Below are 23,473 nucleotides of genomic sequence, written 5' to 3' on the forward strand. Positions count from 1 at the left end.
TCTGTCTTATCTTTCTCTTTTCCTAATAGCTCCTAACATTGTTAGCTTTGACTGCCATTGCACATTGAACAAAAGGTTTTCAGAGAACTATCCACAATGACACCAAGATCTCTGTCTTGAGTGGTAACAGCTAATTTAGACCCCATCATTTTGTATGTAGCATTAAGATTATAGAATCATAGAATCATAGAATATCAGGGTTGGAAGGGACCTCAGGAGGTCATCTAGTCCAACCCCCTGCTCAAAGCAGGACCAATCCCCTATTAAATCATCCCAGCCAGGGCTTTGTCAAGCCTGACCTTAAAAACTTATAAGGAAGGAGATTCCGCCACCTCCCTAGGTAACGCATTCCAGTGTTTCACCACCCTCCTAGCGAAAAAGTTTTTCCTAATATCCAACCTAAACCTCCCCCACTGCAACTTGAGACCATTACTCCTTGTTCTGTCATCAGCTACCACTGAGAACAGTCTAGATCCATCCCCTTTGGAACCCCCTTTCAGGTAGTTGAAAGCAGCTATCAAATCCCCCCTCATTCTTCTCTTCCGCAGACTAAACAATCCCAGTTCCCTCAGCCTCTCCTCATAAGTCATGTGTTCCAGTCCCCTAATCATTTTTGTTGCCCTCCGCTGGACTCTTTCCAATTTTTCCACATCCTTCTTGTAGTGTGGGGCCCAAAACTGGACACAGTATTCCAGATGAGGCCTCACCAATGTCGAATCGAGGGAAACGATCACGTCCCTTGATCTGCTGGCAATGCCCCTACATATACATCCCAAAATGCCATTGGCCTTCTTGGCAACAAGGGCACACTGTTGACTCATATCCAGCTTCTCGTCCACTGTAATCCCTCGGTCCTTTTCTGCAGAACTGCTGCTGAGCCATTCGGTCCCTAGTCTGTAGCGGTGCATGGGATTCTTCCGTCCTAAGTGCAGGACTCTGCACTTGTCCTTGTTGAACCTCATCAGATTTCTTTTGGCCCAATCCTCTAATTTGTCTAGGGCCCTCTGTATCCTATCCCTACCCTCCAGCGTATCTACCTCTCCTCCCAGTTTAGTGTCATCTGCAAACTTGCTGAGAGTGCAATCCACACCATCCTCCAGATCATTTATGAAGATATTGAACAAAACCGGCCCCAGGACCGACCCCTGGGGCACTCCACTTGACACCGGCTGCCAACTAGACATGGAGCCATTGATCACTACCCGTTGAGCCCGACAATCTAGCCAACTTTCTACCCACCTTATAGTCCATTCATCCAGCCCATACTTCTTTAACTTGCTGGCAAGAATACTGTGGGAGACTGTGTCAAAACCTTTGCTAAAGCTTATTATGGTTTCCAATGTGCATTACTTTGCATTTATCAACATTGAATTTCATCTGCCATTTTGTTGCCCAGTCACGCAGTTCCTACATGCCAGAAAATGGCACTTTTTGTGTTATCTACATATACTTATGCGTACAGACATTTCTTATATGGCTTTCTCTTAACAGGCAGGACCTGTAAAATCCCAGGAGCAGTGGCAGGTGGCTACAGAGGAGAGGTGACTCAGGGTCACAACACAGAAGAGGGGTTCCAATTTCTTTCCAGACTAAAGAGAACTGGAAGGGAGCCGGAATCAAATGTGTTTGGTTCTCACAGTTTGTAGTTGCTCTACAGTTTTAGTGTCATGCTGAGGCCAATAACATTGATAAATACGTACAACCCACCACAAGAGGTAAGACCCCACCCAAAAAAGGAAGCCATAATCAGCCAGAAAGTTTGCCAATAAAGGCGTCTCAGTAGAAAAATACTTCCATGTGCCGTACTCAGGCAATGACACTGCAGAGATCTGAACTGAGGCATTCTAGGGGTCTGTAATGAGTAAAACATCGAAAGTCACCCTTCCTCCAAGTCTTCATATGCCTCATTGCTGTGTTGTTTGTCTACCGTTTGATTGTCAGGAAAGTAAAAAATAGCAAGAACTGCTGGGAGGTGGGGCAGGAGAAGTGATATCACCAGAGCAGAATGGCTGCTTGAAGTTGGCACAATCCTCAGCCTTCACTACTCCCCAGCCCCCCACGACTCCCCAGAAAGCCTCACCTAATTCTTTGATAGATCTCCTTCATATGGAGTTCCCATCTGTCAACATGGATTTGTCAAGAACAAATCATATCAAACCAGCCTAATATCCTTCTTTGGCAGGGAAGCAAACCTTGTGGATAGGGAGGAAGCAATACATATGATATATGTCAACTTTAGTAAGGCTTTTGATACTGTCTCACATGACATTCTTGTAAACAAACTAGAGAACTATAGCCTAGACAAACCTACTACTCGTTGGAAAAGTGCACTCAGAGTATTTATCAATGGTTCACAATCAAGCTGGAAGGGCATAGCAAGTGGGGTCCCGTAGGGATCTGTCCTGGATCTGATTCCTAAATTCCCTCTAAGCTGCCCGGCTGCGCCCAAGAGGCTATCAAGTGCCACGCACTTCATGTGTCCCTCCCCTCACTGCCGCACTGCTCCTGCCCTCTGCCTTGGAGCCCCTGGCCAGCTGCTCCTGGGAGCCTCCTGCTTGCTGTGCAGAGCATGGGGGAGGGAAGGAGGGGCACTGATGTCAGGATGTCCCCTCCTCCCACCCCTGTACCCCATCTCCACAGAGCCGGGTGAGGGACACGACAGGGGTCAGGACAGAGGCAGCTGATTGGCAGCTGTTGCTGTGTCTGAACAAGCAGGGAGCAGGCTTCAGACTGCTGAGTGCCGATCTACTTAAAAGGCAGTCTCTCTGTGTCACACACACACACACACACACACACACACACACACACACACACACAGTGTGTGTCTCGGTCTCACTCACACATGCACACACACTCTGTCTTTCACACTCATCTCCCATCACATACTTGTATTATTGTTGTTGTTGTTGTTACTTAATAGTTCTTTCAAAGTGTGTGATTTTAGTGTTTTGACTGATCTATGCATTTCATAGTTTTTATTTCTTTCTTACACTTAAATTTAATTCTTTGATTAGTGAGTTCTAAAATGCCTACCCTGTCCTGGCTGGAGTACTTATCGCTATGGTAACTTTTTAAAAATATATATTATATCTAGGTTTTTTGTTTCTACTGGTGGCGCAAATCCTCACATTACCTTGATATTGTGCACATAACAAAATTCATTTGTGACGGGTGGCGGTCGGTCCTCCGAGCCCCTAGGGGCGATGGAGAGCAATGGTCTCCGTGGCAGGCCTCGGCCCCACCTCCCGGGCGTTGGGGAATTAGCGGGGAGGTGCGCCGGCCGGAGTCAGTAGCGCGCCCCTCAGGCAGGGGAGCGCCGGCAAGAGGCAATAGCGCGCCCCTCAGGCAGGGGAGCACCGGCAAGAGTCAGTAGCGCGCCCCTCAGGCAGGGGAGCGCCGGGTTAGGGGAAAGCAGGCCCACCCAACTCCACTGCGTTCCAGCCCAGAGCCCTGACAGTGGCGGGAGGCGAAGGTCCCGCCGCTGGGTCAGCGGGGCAATCCGCACCCACTGATTAAACACACCCACCCCACGGTGTAGTTGGGCCCCTGGGCTACTTCCTACCTGGTCTCTCTCAGGCGGGTCGCTCCGGTCCCTCCATCTCCTCCGGGTATTTCGCTGCAGGCAGCTCCAGAACCTCCATCTCCTCCGGGTTATCCGCTGCGGGCAGCCTCGGTTCCTCCGGATAATCCGCTGCGGGCAGCCCCGGTTCCTCCGGGTATTCAGCGGCCGGTAGCCCTGGTTGCCACAGGACTTCCCCCCGGTCAGGTTCCTCCTTGCCCAGGGCTTCGCCTGGGTCGGCCGCAGGATCGCGAGGGAGCAGCCAGCAGCCTGTGTCTGTCTCCCTCCCTGGTGCTCTCCTCACTGGGCAGAGGGCCCCGCCCTTTGTACTTCCTGCCCCACCCTTCCCCTTCCGGGGATTGGCGGAAGCTTGGCCTGGCCCCGCCCACTCAGGCTCAGAGGGTGGCTCTTTACCCTCTGGTTCGGAGGGGAGCCACCCTGGCTCCCTACATACCCCACCCCTCAAATCCAGCTCCCGATCTTCGGAGCTGGCGTCCTCACCCTCTCCGAGGCGGGATAGGAAATCCGCATTGGCGTTGTCTCGTCCCGCCCGATGGTGAATCGTGAAGGCATAGGGCTGCAGAGCGAGATACCATCGCATCAGCCTGGCATTATTGTCCTTCATCTTATTAAGCCACTTCAGGGGTGCGTGGTCCGTAACCAGTATGAAGGGGGCCCCGAGGAGGTAGTAGCACAGAGCATCGACTGCCCACTTAACGGCTAGGGCCTCTTTCTCCACGACGGAGTAGTTCCATTCTCTGGGGAACAGCTTCCGACTGAGGTAAACAATCGGGTGTTCCTCCCCGTCCACCTCCTGTGAGAGGACCGCCCCAAGCCCAACGCCTGAGGCATCTGTCTGAACAATAAAGTCCCGATGAAAGTCAGGGCTGAAGAGTATTGGGTCGCTACACAGCCGCTCTTTGACAGTTCGAAAGGCCATCTCACACTCGTTGGACCAATGCACCCGGCGGGGACTGTCCTTGGTCAAGAGCTCCGTTAGCGGGGCCGTAATGCTTGCGAAGTGGGGTACAAACCGCTGGTAATAACCAGCTAAGCCCAAAAATTGACGCACTTGCCTCTTCGTGGTCGGCACTGGACATTCCTGGAGTGCTTGGACCTTCCCGATGAGGGGGCGGACCTGTCCCCGGCCCAAGGTGTACCCCAGGTAAGTGGTTTCCTCCCGCCCAATCCGGCATTTTTTTGGGTTGGCCGTAAGCCCGGCTGCGCGGAGGCCCTGGAGGACTGCCGCTACTTGGTTAAGATGTTCCTCCCAGTTATTGTCATAGATGACCACATCGTCCAGGTAGGCCGCCGCGTATCTCGTATGTGGTTGCAACACCCGGTCCATCAACCGCTGGAAGGTTGCTGGGGCCCCATGTAGGCCAAAAGGCATCCGGGTGAACTGGTATAACCCTGAAGGGGTGGCAAACGCGGTCTTCTCCTTGGACCTGGGATCCAAGGGGATCTGCCAGTACCCTTTGGTGAGATCTAAAGTGGTGATATAACAGGCCTCCCCGAGCTGGTCGAGAAGCTCATCGACGTGGGGCATCAGATAGGCGTCAAATTTTGAGATGGCGTTTACCCTCCGGAAGTCAATGCAAAACCGCCGGCTCCCATCGGGCTTCGGTATGAGGACGACGGGGCTCCGCCACTCGCTCTGGGAGGGTTCAATAACCCCCAGTTCCAACATCGCCTGGACTTCCTCCTCTACGGCCTCCCGCATTCGCCTAGGCAATGGCCGGGTTGTCTCTCGGACCACCACCACGGGTTCTGTCTGGATCACATGATGGGTGAGCGTAGTCTGCCCGGGTTTCGTGGTGAACGTCTTGGGGAACGCCCTCACTAGGCAGAGTGCCTGTTCTCGCTGCTTGACAGTGAGTGTCTCTGCTAGCTGGGGTTCACCATTATCTGACTCCTCGGGTGGTTGGGGCCCCAGTTCCGGTTCGGGGGGATAGGGGGCCACTAGGAGCCCTTCCCGGTCCCGCCAAGGTTTTAAGAGGTTTACATGATAAATCTGCTTTTCCTTACGGTGACCGGGTTGCCGAATCTCATAAATTACCGGCCCTACCTGGCGAAGGACCTCATACGGGCCCTGCCAGCGGGCAAACAGCTTTGATTCCTCCGAGGGGAGCAGGAGGAGTACTCGGTCCCCTGGCCCGAATGATCGAGCCTGGGCGCCCCGATTGTAGTGCTGCTCCTGGGCTCTTTGGGCGGTGCTTAAGTTCTCCCTCGCGAGCTCACCCGCCCGCGCCAGCCGCCCCTGCAGTTGTAAGACATATTGCAAGAGACCCTGTGTTGTGGACGGGTTGTGTTCCCACGTCTCCCTCAAGAGGTCCAACACCCCGCGGGGTCGCCGCCCATAGAGGAGCTCGAACGGGGAGAACTTCGTGGACGCCTGTGGGACTTCTCGAATCACCAGTAGTAACGGAGGGAGCAGCTGGTCCCACTGGCGGAGGTCCTGGGCGGGGAAATGCCTCAACATTCCCTTCAGGGTCCGGTTAAACCGCTCGACCAATCCGTCAGTCTGGGGATGGTAGACCGAGGTCTGCAACTTCTTAATCCCCAATAGGGCGCATACCTGGTGGAACAGCTTAGATGTGAAGTTGGTCCCTTGGTCAGTGAGTATCTCCCGTGGGAGGCCCACCCTTGCGAAGATCTTCACGAGCTCCGCAGCAATAGTGCGGGTGGTGATACTTCTTAAGGGGATGGCCTCCGGGAAGTGGGTGGCGTAGTCCATCAGGACGAGGATGTATTGATGGCCTGCCTTGCTTTTTGGGAAAGGCCCGATCAGGTCCATTGCTACCCGCTCAAATGGCACACCTACGACTGGTAACGGGACCAGGGGGGCCTTCCGTACCCCAGCCGGGGCTGCATGTTGGCAGTCCGGGCACGACGCACAATAATCCTTCACCTCTTGGTGGACACCGGGCCAGGAGAACCTGGCCAGGACCCTGGCCACCGTTTTTTCTTGCCCTAAGTGGCCGGCAGCCGGGATGTCATGTGCAAGCTTCAGCACAGCCCGACGATGGATGCAGGGGACCACGAGTTGGGTTCGGACCTCTTGGGTCTGGGGGTCTCGGTCAAGGCGGTAGAGCCGCTTGTGGTTAAGTTCAAATCTGGGCCACTGGGTGGTGCGCTGCGCCTCCACGACCTCACCATCCACCCGGGCCAGCTGCTCATAGGCAAACCGGAGTGTAGGATCTTCCCTTTGATCTCGGCTAAAGTCCACCAGGTCAGGAGGGGGACCCGCCATTTCCAGGCCATCCGGCCCGGCGGTGGGACCTGGGTCAGCTCCAGGGTCGGAGGTCGAGTCAGGTCCTGTCTTCTTCTCAGGCGGGGCTCCCTTGAACGCCTCTTTGGTGGGTAGGGAGTGGAGCACCTCGACGAAGTCTGGCCAGTCACAGCCCAGGATCACTGGATAGGCGAGTGATGATGCTACCGCCACATTCATTAACTGAGTTACTCCGTGCACCGTGATGGGGACCCGCACCGTGGGGTACGATTTTACGTCTCCGTGGATGCACTGAATCCGTACTTCCCCACCGGTCCTCTTGGTGTCCGAGAAGAGCGCCTGGCGGACAAGGGTCTGCCCACAGCCCGAATCGACTAAACCCACCACGGGGACCCCGGCGACTTCCATGGGAGCTGTCAGTTTGGCCACGGAGGGCAAACGGGCCTGTCGCTCCCCGGCGCACACCAGGCCAAAGTTGCAATCCATTGCAGGACAGCCCCGTTGCAGATGCCCATACTCGCCACATCGGAAACAAGGTCCTACCTCTGGGCGCGCCGGTCGCGTGGGGGCATCCATGGGGCCACAGAGTGGGCTAGGGCCTGGTGGTCGGGTTGAGCGTCCAGGGCCGGAGAGTGGTGGGGACTCAGGCCGTTGGGAAAACTCGGTCCTGCCGCTTTCTGGTCGTCGGGTACGGTGGGGTATGTTGGTTTGGGAGGTGGGCCCCCTCCGTTCAGGTTTCTGTGCATTGGGTCCAGGACTTGGGGGGCCGGCGGCCGGTCCTATCGGGGCCTCAGCCTCGAGAAAGTCCTCCATAAGCGCGACGGCCACGCTTAGACTTTGTAGCCGGTGCCGTAACACCCAAGCCCTCCCCTGGGGTGGGAGGACATGCACGAATTGTTCGAGGATGACCTGTTCCGTCACCTCAGCTGTGGTTAGATGCTCGGGTTGGAGCCATCGAGTACCCGCGTCCTTCAGTTCCTGGGCCACAGCCCGGGGTCTGGCACCCGGGGGGTAGACCTTTTCCCGAAACCGTCGCCGAAATGTTTCCGGGGTAATGTCGAAGGCATCCAAGATAGCGGCTTTCACTCACGCATAAATGCGGGCCTCATCATCTGGGAGCCCACGGTAAGCCTTCTGAGCTAGCCCCGTCAGATATGGGGCGAGGAGTGTTGCCCATTGGTCAGGCGCCCACCCAGCCACGGAGGCAACCCGCTCGAAGGTCACTAGGTAGGCTTCCAGGTCATCCTCAGGCCCCATCTTGACCAGATGTATCGGTGGGGCGGGCGGGGTCGGGATGGCTGCCCGCTCCGGTTGAACACCACCATGGCCCGGCCACAGGGTTGCAAGCTGCTGGAAGCACTGGGTTTGTTGTTTCTGGTGCTGGGCCCCCAGGGTTTGAAGCAACTGCTGCTGGTGGGCGCCCAGCTGCTGCATGAGCTGGTGCTGCTGCTGTTGCTGGCTCTCAGCCAGGAACTTGATGAGCCTTTCTATCTCCATCTTTCCAATAGGGGAGCTTCAGAGGTCCCCTCGCACTAACCCCTTTCTGCAGGGGTAGGGATCGCCTGCCCGTATTCTCCACCACTTGTGACGGGTGGCGGTCGGTCCTCCGAGCCCCTAGGGGTGATGGAGAGCAATGGTCTCCATGGCAGGCCTCAGCCCCACCTCCCGGGCGTTGGGGAATTAGCGGGGAGGTGCGCCGGCCGGAGTCAGTAGCGCACCCCTCAGGCAGGGGAGCGCCGGCAAGAGTCAGTAGCGCGCCTCTCAGGCAGGGGAGCGCCGGGGTAGGGGAACGCAGGCCCACCAACTCCACTGCGTTCCAGCCCAGGGCCCTGACAGTGGCGGGAGGCGAAGGTCCCGCCGCTGGGTCAGCGGGGCAATCCGCACCCACTGACCAAACACACCCACCCCACGGTGTAGTTGGGCCCCTGGGCTACTTCCTACCCGGTCTCTCTCAGGTGGGTCGCTCCAGTCCCTCCATCTCCTCCGGGTATTTCGCTGCAGGCAGCTCCAGAACCTCCATCTCCTCCAGGTAATCCGCCGCGGGCAGCTCCGGTTCCCCCAGATAATCCGCTGCGGGCAGCCCCGGTTCCTCCGGATAATTCGCTGCGGGCAGCCCCGGTTCCTCCGGGTATTCAGCGGCCGGTAGCCCTGGTTGCCACAGGCCTTCCCCCCGGTCAGGTTCCTCCTTGCCCAGGGCTTCGCCTGGGTCGGCAGCAGGATCGCGAGGGAGCAGCCAGCAGCCTGTGTCTGTCTCCCTCCCTGGTGCTCTCCTCACTGGGCAGAGATTCAATAAAGACAAATGCAAAGTACTACGCTTAGGAAAGAATAATCAATTGCAGAAATACAAAATGGGAAATGACTGCCTAGAACGGAGTATTGCAGAAAGCGATCTGGGCATTATAGTGGTTCACAAACTAAGTATGAGTCAACAATGTAATATTGTTGCACCAAAAGGGATGTGTTAGCAGCAGTGGTGTAAGTAAGAAACAAGAAATAATTCTTCCATTCTACTCAGCACTGATAAGACCTCAACTGGAATATGGTGTCCAGTTCAGGATACCATACTTCAGGAAAGATGTGGACTAATTGGAAAAAGTCCAAAGGAGAGCAACAAAAATGATTAAAGGATTAGAAAACATGACCTAAGAAAAAAGATTGAAAAAAATAGGGTTTGTTTAATCTGGAGAAGTGAAGACTAAGAGGGGACATGATAACAGCCTTCAAGCACATAAAAGGTTGCTATAAAGAGGAGGGTGATAAATTGTTCTTCTCAACCACTGAGGACAGGACAAGGAGTAATGGGATTATATTGCAGCAAGGGAGATTTAGGTTACATATTGGGAAAAACTTCCTGTCAGGGACAGGGTAGTTAGACACTGAAACAAATTACCTAGGGAGGTGTGGAATCTCTGTCACTGGAGATTTTTAAGAACAAGTTAGAAAAAGACCTATCAGAAATGGTCTTGATAGTACTTAGTCCTGCCTCTGTGCTGGAGACTGGACTAGAAGTATCAAGGTCCCTTCCAGCGCTACATTTCTATGATTCCATTTCTAGAAAAGGAATTTACAAGGTAGGGAGATTGCAGAGCAGGCTGAGCTGGAAAAATCCAAGATGGTGGCTGTCATATATTTCTTGTACATGGTAGGTTACAGGGCTGCTACTAGCAGGTCAAGCTTCTGTACCAGATATGGACAGATGCACAAAATATATCTTCCGTAAGATCCTTTAATGCTCTACCAGGTATAGATAGTTGGCAGCCAGTATCAAGTGGAGTGCCCCAAGGGTCGATCCTCGGGCCAGTTTTGTTCAATATCTTCATAAATGATCTGGAGGATTGTTTGGACAGATTGGTCCTGCTTTGAGCAGGGGATTGGACTAGATGACATCCTGAGGTCCCTTCCAACCCTGATATGCTATGATTCTATGATTCAGTGCAATTTCTAAAGCAGGCATCGCCTACACCTTCTTACACCCAGAAGCTAGCAAAATTGAGAAAGAGCTCAGAGGCCTTCATGCTCCCCCACTTACATTTCAATAGACAGGATTCATAGAATATCAGGGTTTGAAGGGACATTAGGAAATCATCTAGTCCAACCCCCTGCTCAAAGCAGGACACATCCCCAATTTTTGCCCCAGATCCCTAAATGGTCCCCTCAAGGATTGAACTCACAACCCTGGGTTTAGCAGGCCAATGCTCAAACCACTGAGCTAGCCCTCCTCCCAGATTGTATGATTTCTCTATTTTGTGCAAAAAGATCTAATTGTAAGAAAAGCCAGAGAGGTCACAGTGGTAATTCTAGGGGGTCATAAACTACTGATCTTGCAGAATCCAGCAGCCACCATTCTAAAACACAGAAGGGAGCTAGCTGAACTCTCAACAGCATTATGGGACAGTCAAAATACAGAAAATGAGTACTTGTGGCACCTTAGAGACTAACAAATTTATTTGAGCATAAGCTTTCATGAGCTACAGCTTACTGTGAGCTGTAGCTCATGAAAGCTTATGCTCAGATAAATTGGTTAGTCTCTAAGGTGCCACAAGTACTCCTTTTCTTTTTGCGAATACAGACTAACACGGCTGCTACTCTGAAACCTGTCAAAATACAGATGGGTTTTTCCCTTTGTAATGGAATGCTAAACTGTATTATACTGTGTGGCCACTAGGTGGCGCTGTGTGCAAAAATACCTGATTTTAAACAAACCTCAGCTGTATTAGGCAGATCCTTAATGGACCTTATGATAAAGAAAGCTGAGGTGCAGAAGCTTGGTCTGTGACTAGCCCATCTCTGGTACAGGAGTGTGACATCTTTTATCTCCTCTTCATCCACAACAGACAGGCATACAAGAGAAAAAAGAGAAGGGATTAGCAGGGCCATCCCTACCCATATGCAAAGTACGCAGCTGCGTAGGGCACCAGGAACTTTGGGGCACCAAATTTCCTGGTGCCCTACGCAGCTGTGTGCTGCTCCAGCCCCTGCTCCGCCTCTTCCCTATGGCCCCCGCCCTGCTCCGCCCCAGCCCGCCTCTTCCCACCCCTGCTCCACCCCCGCTCCACCCCTTCCCCAAAGCCCCTGCCCCGCTCCCACCCCACCTCTTCCCCATGCCCCCCACCCCTTCTCTGCCCCTGGCCTGCAGGCCTGCACTCACCAGTGGCAGGAAGTGCAGCGACCTGGCCACAGCCCACTCCACACCGCTGGTGAGTGCTGGGGGGTGGTTCCCCCCTGCTTCCCAAGGCTGGGAGCCAGGGGAGCAGAGCAGAGCGGGCTGGGGCTGGGTTACTCCACTTCCCGCCACCCCGTAAGTGTGGGGTCGGGCCTGCCCTGCAATCACCAGGCAGCAGGAAGTGGAGCGACCTGGCCCCAATCCACTCTGCTCCGCCGGCTCGTGCTGGAGAACGGTTTCCCCCTGCCTCCCAAGCCTTCTCCTGCCCCCACACAGAGGCCTGGGGCCAGTCCCCCGCCACGGAGGCCTGAGGCCCCACACAGTCCCTCCCATGGGGCGGGAGGGGGGCATTGCATAGGGCACCGAAATGGCTAGGGACAGCCCTGGGGATTAGGACCCTCAAAAGAGTAAACCTTGTGGAAGGCTGTCCAGACTCTCTGGGGGACAGACATCAAACCAGCAAACCAAGACAAGGATTAGCAGTTAGTCAAACCTAGAAAAAAGAGACTGCTGTGACAGGATCACTGGGGTACCACCGGGAATTGTGGGACCACTGTGTCCCTTAATTCTCCAGCCTGGGCTGTCTCTCACAATGCTATGCCAGTGAGAAGCCACAAACTCCTCCAGGCTCTGTGATCACTCAGCCATCAGCATGTGGAGACCCACACCCAGCTAATTTATACGAATGCTGTCTAAGCCACTCATGAATCATATACAGAGAGGCACCAGCCAGTCACCCGAGACTCCAGCCTTGCACTCCAGAAATATACCATTTTACACTGCTCAAGACTCCTCTGGATGGTGCAAGCTCATTAATTAGTTCGCTATTCCAGCAACGGATCGTGGATGTGCAACAGCCATTGTTAACCTTAGTTGAGATTCCCCAAGCACTTCAACCAAAACCACACTGTTTTAGGTAAAATATAAAACAGATTTATTAACTACAGGAAGATACATTATAAGTGATTATAACTAGCAGGCATAAAAGCTCAAAGTTGGTTACATAAGAAATTAAAATAAAATTACAGTCTAGATTCTACAGACTAAGGCCTGGTCTACACTATGAGTTTATGTTTCTGTACTCCTCCCCAACAAGGGGATTAGTGCTGAAATCGACATCGCCTTTTCGAATTAGGGTTAGTGTGGACGCAATTTGACGGTATTGGCCTCCGGGAGCTATCCCACAGTGCACCATTATGACTGCTCTGGAGAGCACGCTGAACTCGGATGCACTGGCCAGGTTTCTGGGGAGAGCAGCCTTATTCCGTCCTCCATGGTAGGGCACTTTACTATGCCATGCTAGTAGCAAGTAATCTGGTATCATTGCATAACAAAGCCTGGCAGCGTATGGTCCAGGTTTTTGCTGGCATTCAAGCAACATCCGTTCTTTATTTCTCTGCGTTATCCTCAGGAGAGTGATATTGTTCATGGTAACCTGGTTGAAATACGGGAATTTAATTAAGGGGACATTCAGAGGTGGCCGTTCCTACTGGGCTGTTTGCCTGTGGCTGAAAAGAAATCCTCCCCGCAGTTAGCCAAGAGGTGGGGGGGCGGAGCAGGGCACCATTGGCGCTGAGCTGTTCACGTTTGGCTAGCAGGGATCTTCCCTGATACCAGCCACGCGGTGGGGGGAAGGGTAAAGTGATCATCCCAGAGAATTGGATGAGGGGGGGTTAGTTTGATTTCTGCTGCTGCACGTTAACATGAAAACTGCAGCACTAAATGGCCAACTCAACGGGCTTTGCTTGGTATGGGAAAGGAGGGCATGGTTGTTATGAAGGTATGAAAGACTATGGCTACCATGGCTGCCTGCAAGCTGAATTCTGTTGCCCAGCACTGCGTGTGTGACCTCTAACACCAAAGCCACAGGCACTCAATATAAGATGCAAAATGCGACCTTGTACCGAAATCACATGTGCTGTGTAATGTGAATAGTGTTGTTCACCGTGAAAGAGTATAGCCATTGTTCTGTAAAATGTGTCTTTTTAAATACTTCTCTCCCTTTTTTCCCTCTCACAGCTGCAAATGTTTCAAGCCTCCCTTCTCCGTCCCAAAGGCTATCTCAGATTAGGCGGCGAAAAAAATGCATGCGCGATGAAATGTTCTCTGAGCTCATGCAGTTGTCCGACACTGACAGAGCTCAGCAGAATGTGTGGAGGGACACAGTAGCACAGTGCAGGAAAGCGGCCAATGAACGTGAGGACAGGAGGGACGATCGAGATGAGAGGTGGCGGCAGGAAGATCAGAGGAGGCAGGATGCAACACTGAGGCTACTGCGGGATCAAACGGACATGCTCCAGCATCTGGTGGAGGTTCAGGAATGGCAGCAGGATCACAGACTGCCGCTGCAGCCCCTATGTAACCAACCACCCTCCTCCCCAAGTTCCACAGCCTCCTCACTCAGACCCCCAAGAAAGCTGGCACCCCAGTGCACCCAACCACTCCACCCCAGTGGATAGCCCAAGCAACAGAAGGCTGTCATTCAACAAGTTTTGAAGTGGCCTTTTCCTTCCCTCCTATCCTCCTCCCACACCCCACCCGGGCTGCCTTGTGAGTTATCTCCCTGTTTTTATAATCAATTAATAAAGAATACATGGTTTTTAAATGATAGTGACTTTATTTGCTTTGCAAGCAAGCTGTGATCCAAGGGGGGAGGGCAGGTGGCTTACAGGGAATTAGAGTCAACCAAGGGGGCGTGTTTTCATCAAGGAGAAACAAACAGAAGTGACACACGGTACCCTGGCCAGTCATGAAACTGGTTTTCAAAGCTTCTCTGATGCGCACCATGCCCTGCTGTGCTCTTTTAGTCGCCCTGGTGCCTGGCTGCATGTATTCAGTGGGCAGGTAACTTGCCTCAACCTCCCATCCCTCCATAAACATCTATAGTTGAACAGCTCCTGACTACTGTCCAGGGTTCCTCTGTACGGCTTCATGAGCCAGGGCATTAAGGGGTAGGCTGGGTCCCCAAGGATAACTATAGGCATTTCAACATCCCCAACAGTTATTTTCTGGTCTGGGAAGTAAGTCCGTTCCTGCAGCCATTTAAACAGACCAGAGTTCCTGAAGACGTGAGCATCATGCACCTTTCCCAGCCATCCCACGTTGATGTTGGTGAAATGTCCCTTGTGATCCACCAGTGCTTGCAGCACCATTGAAAAGTACCCCTTGCAGTTTATGTACTGGCTGTCCTGGTGGTCCGGTCCCAAGATAGGGATATGAGTTCCGTTTATAGCCCCACCACAGTTAGGGAATCCCATTGCAGCAAAGCCATCCACTATGACCGGCACATTTCCCAGAGTCACTACCTTTGATAGCAGCTGCTTAATGATTGCGTTGGCTACTTGCATCACAGCAACCACCACAGTAGATTTGCCCATTCCAAATTGATTACCGACTGACCGGTAGCTGTCTGGCGTTGCAAGCTGCCACAGGGCTATTGCCACTCACTTCTCAACTGTGAGGGTTGCTCTCATCTTGGTATTCATGCGCTTCAGGGCAAGGGAAAGCAAGTCACAAAGTTCCATGAAAGTGCCCTTACTCCTGCAAAAGTTTCGGAGCCACTGGGAATCATCCCAAACCTGCAACACTATGTGGTCCCACCAGTCTGTGCTTGTTTCCTGGGCCCAGAATCGACATTCCACAACATGAGCCTGCCCCAGTAACACCATGATCTCCAAATTGCCGGGGACCGCAGTTTTAGAGAAATCTGTGTCCATGTCCTCATCACCGAGCTGCCATCGCCTCCTCACCTGGTTTTTCAGGTTCTGGTTCTGCATAAACTGCACGATAATGCATGAGGTGTTTACAATGGTCATAACTGCTGCAGTGAGCTGAACAGGCTCCTTGCTTGCCGTGCTATGGCGTCTGCTTGGGCAATCCAGGGAAAAGGGCATGAAATGATTGTCTGATGTTGCTTTCACGGAGGGAGGGTTGACTGACGACATTTACCCATAACCACTCGTGACAAATGTCTGGCCCCTCAGGCTTTGGGAGCTCAGCCCCGAATTCCAATGGGCAGCGGGGACTGTGGAAACTGTGGGATAGCTACCCAAAGTGCACCGCTTGGAATGTCGATGCTTGCCACAGTATTGTGGACGCACACCGCCGAATTAACGTGCTTAGTGTGGATGCATGGACTCGACTTTATACAATCTGTTCCCAAAAATCGACTTCTGTAAAATCGGAGTAATTTTGTAGTGTAGACAAGGCCTAAGCAAGTTTTGAATCAAGCAGTTTCTCACCCTAATAGATATTAAATCTACAATCTACAGCTCTTAATACAGAGGCTGGATCCCCTTCCCAGCCTGGGACCAGTCTCCCCAGTTCAAAATCTTTGTCTTCTAGATGATCTTTCAGGTGTTGAGATGTGGGAGGAGAGAGGCCAAGTGATGATGCTAGAAAGATCCTTGCTGTGACATGGGGTTTAGGCAGCCCCCACTGCGTACATGCCCTCTCTAAGGAGTCTCTGCGAGAATGGATTTTTCTTGATTGGCCATCAGCACATGTCTGACTGATCCTGATATAAATGTGGTTTAGTAACTGTTCCTTTGTTGCCATTGAAGGGCTGGCTGTGGGCATCTCCCAACCTCACAACAAGTTTCAGTAACACACACATAGCAAAACTTCATAACTTCACATACAATGATAGCACATAAAAATTAATATCCTGTTGAATTGTAACAGATCAAGACCTTTTAAATGATACCTCACATGGCATATGTCGTACAAAACACATAATCATCATGTCACAGTGGTGAATATGGGGGTCCAGGGTGCTACTTTGAGGTAGAGTGTCACAATCACCAAAAAAACAGGAACAGGAAAATCAAGAAAAAGATAAATAAGGAGATGGACGTCCAAGATGAATCTGAGGAAGAGGAAGGAAAATAATGAGAGCACAAGAAACAAAGCAGTATGTCTACTTTGCTTATGAAGCTTAGTGTCTTTCTCCCACCGCCAGATATTGGTCCTTTTCAAAAAGGAAGCTTCACACGGAGTAGATTGGTGTCAACATCCCCCTAGGGATCACCATAAGGATGGGGAGGGGGCAGGTTAGCTGGATTTTTCTCCCCAGCAGAGGCTTGGGGGGAGCGGGGGAGAAGGGATTGGGGCAATTAGACTAATGTTCTAATGTTTAGCTTGATCTTTATATTGAGTGTGTTACTTTTCGATGATTGAAGTGGGAGTGGACAGGCTGGTTGGCAACTGGTATCAAGGCAAAAGCGGGAGGGAAGATAAAGTCATAAGGGGGAGGAAAATTGATTAGAAGTAATTAAAATAAAAAATCTTGAATTCAGAACATTGTTTGGATCTAAAGAATGAAAATGCTGGAAGCAGAGCAGGCTGAGGGACATACTGGTTGCCGCTTCCAGCAGCTCCCATTGGCCTGGAGCAGCGAACCGCGGCCACTGGGAGCCGCGATCAGCCGAACCCTGTGGATGCGGCAGGTAAACAAACCAGCCCGGCCTCCAGGTGCTTTCCGTGCACAAGCGGAGGAACAAGTAAGGGAACTGCTGCTCTACACCAATGGAAACGGGAACGGAGGATGGGACATAAGCCCTAAATGGGGCATGGAAACCTATCAAAAATACATGGTGATGAATGCTATTGAGGTATATACTACTGTCATGGTATTGCCACCCTTACTTCTTCACTGCCTACAGAGCTGGATGGCGGGAGAGTGGCAGCTGCTGGTTAGGCACCAGCTCTGAAGGCAGTGCCCCTGCAGCAGCAGTGCAGAAGTAAGGGTGGCAATACCATACCATGCCATTCTTACACCTGTGCTGCTGCCTTCAGAGCTGGGCAGCCAGAGCGTGGCAGCTGCTGGCTTAGGGCCCAGCTCTGAAAGCAGCAGCACAGAAGTAAGGGTGGCAATACCTTACCACACCATCCTTACTTCTGCGCTGCTGCTGGCAATGGCTCAGCCTTCAGAGCTGGGCTCCCGGCCAGCAGCCGCCCAGCCGCCCAGCTCTGAAGGCAGCGCCGCTGCCAGGAGCAGCAGGGCAGAAGTAAAGGTGGCAATACCGTGACCCCCCTACAATAATATTGCTCTCCCCCGCAAAAAAAATAGCTTTTGGGTCAGGACCCCTACAGTTACAACACAGTGAAATTTCAGACTTAAATATCTGAAATCATTAAATTTATGATTTTTTAAATCCTATGGCAGTGAAATTGACCAAAATGGACCATGGTCCATGAGTCTATTTAGCTTAACAAAGAGAAGGTTACTCAGTGACTTGATTAAAGTCTAACTATCTACACGGGGAATAAATATTTAACAATGGGCTCTTCAATCTAGCAGACAAAGGTATAACATGATCCAATGGAAATTGAAGCTAGACAAATTCAGACTGGAAATAAAGTGTGATTTAACGGTGAGACTAATTAACCATTGGAACAATTTACCAAGGGTGATGGTGGATTCTTGTGAACCAAGACTGGATTTTTTTCTAAACAATCTGCTCTAGGAATTATTGTGGGGAAGTCCTATGGCCTCTGCTATACAGGAAGTCAGACAGATGGTCATAGAATCATAGAATCATAGAATATCAGGGTTGGAAGGAACCTCAGGAGGTCATCTAGTCCAACCCCCTGGTCAAAGCAGGACCAATCCCCAATTAAATCATCCCAGCCAGGGCCACATTGGGTCACATTGCTCCCTTCTGGTCTTAGAATATAATGGAGTCAATTAATCAGAAATAATTAGAATAGGAATCAAGGAGCACAAATTCCCTTATGATGTCATGGTATTTTTTATTAATCCAGCTCACACACTACTAGAATTGCAAGAGGAAATCTTAAAATTTGGTGATGTGTCAGGATATAAAATAAACTATGACAAGTCAGAACTTCTGCATATAGGTGTGGGAGAAATATCCAAAATATAAATACAAATGGGTAATTACTTCAATTAGGTACCTGGGAATATGCATTTCTAAAAGATGGCAAGTCTTGTGTAATATTAACTATACCCTTCTGATTAAGAATATCAAAACAGATCTGGATAATTGGCAAAATGAGATTTCAACATTAGGCAAAATTGCAGCAATATTTTTAAAATTAATATCTCACCTCTAATTAGTTTCTGTTTCAAGAGACACTCCTGGTTTTAGGTCCAGAAAGTCTTAGATCAATGGCAATCCATAATAAGCAAAATCATTTGGAGAAATAAGAACTCCAGGATTCACTAATCTGTTCTACCAAGGCCAGGGCAAAAGGGAGGATTGACTCTACCAAACATTAACCACTGTTATCAAGCTAGTCATAACAGAAACTTGATGTACTGGGTAATACCAAACCCTGATAAGCACTGCATAAAGATAGAACAAGCCAGCCTGTTGTGCAATCAAACTCCACATGACCCCTTGGGTAAATAAAACGTATAGGCCAAAAGTCTGTATATAATCACCCTTTTATGCAAGCAACTATAGAAACTTGGGATATTTTATTTAGAAAGCTAAACCCATACCCATCACGCATACCCTTACTCATAGTAGATAATATAGAATTAAATTGCATTTAAAGCCTGGGACGTTTTGACATTTTGGAACTTATAGGTATATCAGAATGTTGCCAACTGTTTAGAGCCAATACATCTAGATAACTTGAAATACAACTTCCAAGATGCACCAAAATTCCAGTATACCTATACCTACAACTGAGATTTTTCAAAGAGGCAAACCTAAGCAGAAAATTGATAGATTTTAGAAAACTACTCACTACCCCCATTAATCACAAAGGCTTACGCTCTACTATATACAGAGCAATCTCCAACTGTTACTTAGAGGAAATAACTATGTTCATGAAAAGGTGTAAAGTTGACGTAGGCACAGATACCAAAACTGAGGAATGGAAGAACATATGGCGCAATGGTTCCCTCACATCAATAAACCCATTAATAAAAGAAAATTACATTACAATTATTTATCAATGGTACCTAACTCGCCTTAAATTAAATTAATTTATGGTACAGGGACAGGCTAATGCAGAAGAGAATGTAATGAAATGGGAGGGTTTCTCCACATATGGTGGACATGCCCAAAAGTTAAGACATTTTGGACAGTCATTGAGATTGCATAAGGGAGATAACAGTGTTAGGATATAGATATTCAGGCCTGTCTGTAAAGGCCTATACTCTAAGAATTTAGGTGTATTCTTATCACTTAGCTAGTTATAGAGGTATAAAAGAAAGAATCAAAATCACTGTCTGCCAGTGTAAGGTCCTTCTCTTACTGTGACAGTCTGAGGCCCTGTTCTTAGGCTAAGGCCTTTGGCTAAGCAACAGAGGCAGCCATAAGCTGGGAAGTGAACAGTCACATCCTCACATTCCAAACTAGTCACATTGAAAGAAGGTGCTATTGGGCTGTTAGGAATTCAATCCTGTCCTGATAATGCCTATCGCCTCCAGAGAAAGGGAAGTGCCTAGAAGATGTAAAAGGAAACTTAGTTTCACATCCGATGAAGTGAGCTGTAGCTCACGAAAGCTTATGCTCAAACAAATTGGTTAGTCTCTAAGCTGCCACAAGTACTCCTTTTCTTTTTAGTTTGATAGCATCCTGTCTGGCAAGAACTCACTTCTCAATTGCTGGGATGTGAAATCCTCACTTCTGTATTGTTTTGTCATTAGAGTTCCCACTTTGCTATTGTTTGTCTGTATAATCTCTGTCTGGTTCTGTGATTGTTCCTGTCTGCTGTATAATTAATTTTGCTGGGTGTAAACTAATTAAGGTGGTGGGATATAATTGGTTAAATAATCATGTTACAATACGTTAGGATTGGTTAGTTAAATTTCAGTAAAATGATTGGTTAAGGTATAGCTAAGCCAAACTCAAGTTTTACTATATAGTCTGCAGTCAATCAGGAAGTGAGTGTGTATGTGGGGGGGAAATGGGAACAGGGAATGGGGTGGGGAAATTGTAATCATGTTTTGCTAAGCGGGGGAATGGGAACAGGGACACAGGTGTAAGGCTCTGTGGTGTCAGAGCTGGGAAGGGGGACACTAAGGAAGGAAACTGGAATCATGCTTGCTGGAAGTTCACCCCAATAAACATCAAATTGTTTGCACCTTTGGACTTCGGGTATTGTTGCTCTCTGTTCATGCGAGAAGGACCACGGAAGTAAGTGGGTGAAGGAATAAGCCCCCTAACAAACAGCATCAGCTGTCAAATAACCTCTTATTATTTTTATAGAATTATCCTGAAAACGCTACACCTTACAAAAGTCATAAAGATTTGCTCACTGACCTCCTAGTTGCTCCTAGAAATACGATAGCAAGCTGGTGGAAGAACAGTGACCCCTCTAAATCTATTGACTTATCTCAGGAAGAGCGGGAAATTCTGGTACTAAAAAAATTCACTCATGTTAATCCATCAATTCAGAGTTTTACAGGGGAGAAGGAAAAAAGACAACTCTTTAGAAATCCAGTGGCCATTTTGGAGTTTGCTGGAAGAGGTTCATCACACACCATCAATCCTGATAGTTTGAGAGCTTTTTTTGAATACTAAGGAAGGGAAAAACTCCTTCAACATTAGTCAAAATTAAACTCAAATTTAATATATTGAAAGAAGAAAAATAGAGGGTATGGGAAGAGACAAGCTTAATATTGCGTAGAATTTTGATAGGACAGCTAACAAACAGATCATGCATCTAAATGTAAGAATAACAGAAGTTTGGACATAAACATGAGCTAATGAAAGACTTGAACCGACGCTATAAACTGACAAGGCAGAAGAGGAAGACAAAGAGTAGAAAACCATCAATCACAATATGTGAGCAATATCACAGATTTGAAGAAAGCAACTGGTAGCAAGTCTCATCAATACATCTTTAGAGACTTCCATGGGGTAATTTATAATCAAATAACATAAATAGAGAAACTTTGTGTCTATAACAGAAATCTTCCAACTTGTTTTATGAAAAGAGTGGATCTGTTTGTGACAGAGAGCCAGGGAGTTTTTCGCCTTTCTTGCAGCCCCTTCAAGCCACAGTAGGTTAAGTAGGAACATGCATAGTACCTAACTGAAACAACGAGGAGTCCAGTACACCTTAAAGATTAACAGATTTATTTAAGATTATGCCCAAATAAATCTGTTAGTCTATAAAGTGCCACTGGACTCCTCATTGTTTTTGTGGATACAGACTAACATGGCTACCCCTCTGATACTTAGTACCTAACAGAGGCACTTGATTGAATTGTTGTGTAAGCAGAGTCTGAATGAGCTTTCCCCTGACATCTAGTGACGAGCTTTGCAAGATCTCATTTGCATGGGCACACCCACCCTTCCTAGATGCTCAGCATGATGGGATTGCGTGCCCAAATGGTCACTTTTGTCTGGTGTGGGATCCCCAGTTTCCTTGTTATTGGGGCAGGAGTAATAAAGGTTGTTATCCTTGTTGTGTTAATCAAGGGCAGCACAACAGAACTTGGCATATCCTGATTGAGGGACTCACCCTCAACTAAATGGCACTCACTAGGCAGGGGACATGGGTCCAAAGCCCAGTATGTTGGGAGATGATGGGGATAGTGGTTTTTGTTGGCTGGTGGCCTAAGGGTTTCAGGTATAATTTCATCCTTTTTCTTACTACTGTGTAATGATAAAGCTAATTTAGACTCAGTTGAGAGTCTTATTACACACTGCAGAGTTGAAATCACTGGTATTGAGGTCTAAGTGTTTGACCTGCTTTGGGACGGTGGCTCTGATGCAAGAGATTGCCCACTGTGTGCCAGCAGTGAGGCTCCCCCACTAACAGCTGAAATCACTCAGAGCTATGTTAAATGATGGGATCTGAAGACATCCACGTGGATTGGTGGGCGGCTGGCAGGGTGGTCAGGAGAGAGGTGTGGTGATCAGCTGGCAAGGTGACTGGTGGATAGGTGTGGTGATTGGCCAACAAAGAGGAGCAGCGAGTGAGGGCCTAGGAAGTGGAGCTAGTAAAGTGTCTTCTTACCCCCTCCACCAAGGGCAGAAGGTGAACTCTGCAGGTGCACCTCTGGACTCTGGGTCTGCACTGACCAAGGACAACAACTATGAGTGGGATGCAGAGAAGGGATGGGCACATTAAAGGGACTTTTGGTTGCTGGACTTAAGAACCTGATGGAAAAGGTCACTGCCCAACTTACTTGGGGGTTGGTCTTTTGCTCATGGTTTATGTTTGTGAACCCTGTTTGTGGTGTTTTCCCAAATTGATGCCGGGTTACTCCCCTCCTTTTATTAAAAGTTTCTTTTCTACACTCAGACTCTGTGCTTGTGAGAAGGGAAGTATTGCCTCTTAGAGGCACCCAGGGGATGGTATGTACTTGTGCCAGGTTACTGGGTGGGGGCATGAGCTGGTTTTGTGTTGTATTGTTGAAGAGAAACCCTTAGATATTGAACCCGTCCCTCGTTGCTGCCAATTCCAATTGGCAGAAGGGTTACAGTTTATTCGTCACAGCTTGTGGCCAGGGTGGTTAAAAGTATGATATAGGTTCCCAGAGATAACAGACCTAGGATTTTGCTGAGGGGCCTTGGGCTCATGAGATTGGGTGAGACCCTGTGGCCCTCACGGGCTGAGGTCACCACCCTTCTGCACCTTCTGCCCCCTGGCTGGGCAGGAAGCATGGTAGAACTCAGAGAGCTAAGTCCTGGGGCACAGGCTGAGGAAAGCCTACCCCAAGTTACAGATATCTGATAGGAGCCCTGTAACCCCCACACTGAAACCAGTTAAATGTCTGCTATAGAAGAGTATTTAATAAGAGTTGCAGCCTGCTACTTAAAATCCATCCATGTGTGTTCTCATTTCACCACCATGTCCGTATCAATGTCCCTTTGTTGGGACAAACAATGTTAAGTGGGTTTCCCAGGAAATCTCTAGTGACAGGTGAATGCAAACGTACCACCCTGTTGTGCAAAAAACCCAGCCTCTCAAAGCTATGCGCTGAGAAGACAACCATTGTCTTCTGATCACCTGTTACACAAGGACAAGACCAGAGGCCCAAGTTTATAAAGAAACAGGCTGATCTACACAGTCTGGGTTCTTGTTC

At 49.7% G+C, this 23,473-nt stretch overlaps 1 protein-coding gene across 1 annotated transcript in view; it reads left to right on the forward strand.

Annotated features, from left to right (window-relative positions):
* UBXN7 (UBX domain protein 7) overlaps positions 1–13,604 on the forward strand; it is a 157,569-nt gene extending 143,965 nt beyond the window's left edge. Inside the window, exon 12 of the mRNA XM_074964193.1 lies at positions 13,474–13,604. The gene's annotated coding sequence lies outside the window, so the exon portion shown is untranslated. The remainder of the gene's footprint in view (positions 1–13,473) is intronic.
* Positions 13,605–23,473: the final 9,869 nt, after the last annotated feature.

Source organism: Natator depressus, chromosome 9 (genome assembly GCF_965152275.1).
Source record: "Natator depressus isolate rNatDep1 chromosome 9, rNatDep2.hap1, whole genome shotgun sequence".
In the NCBI taxonomy this organism is placed as follows: domain Eukaryota; kingdom Metazoa; phylum Chordata; order Testudines; family Cheloniidae; genus Natator; species Natator depressus.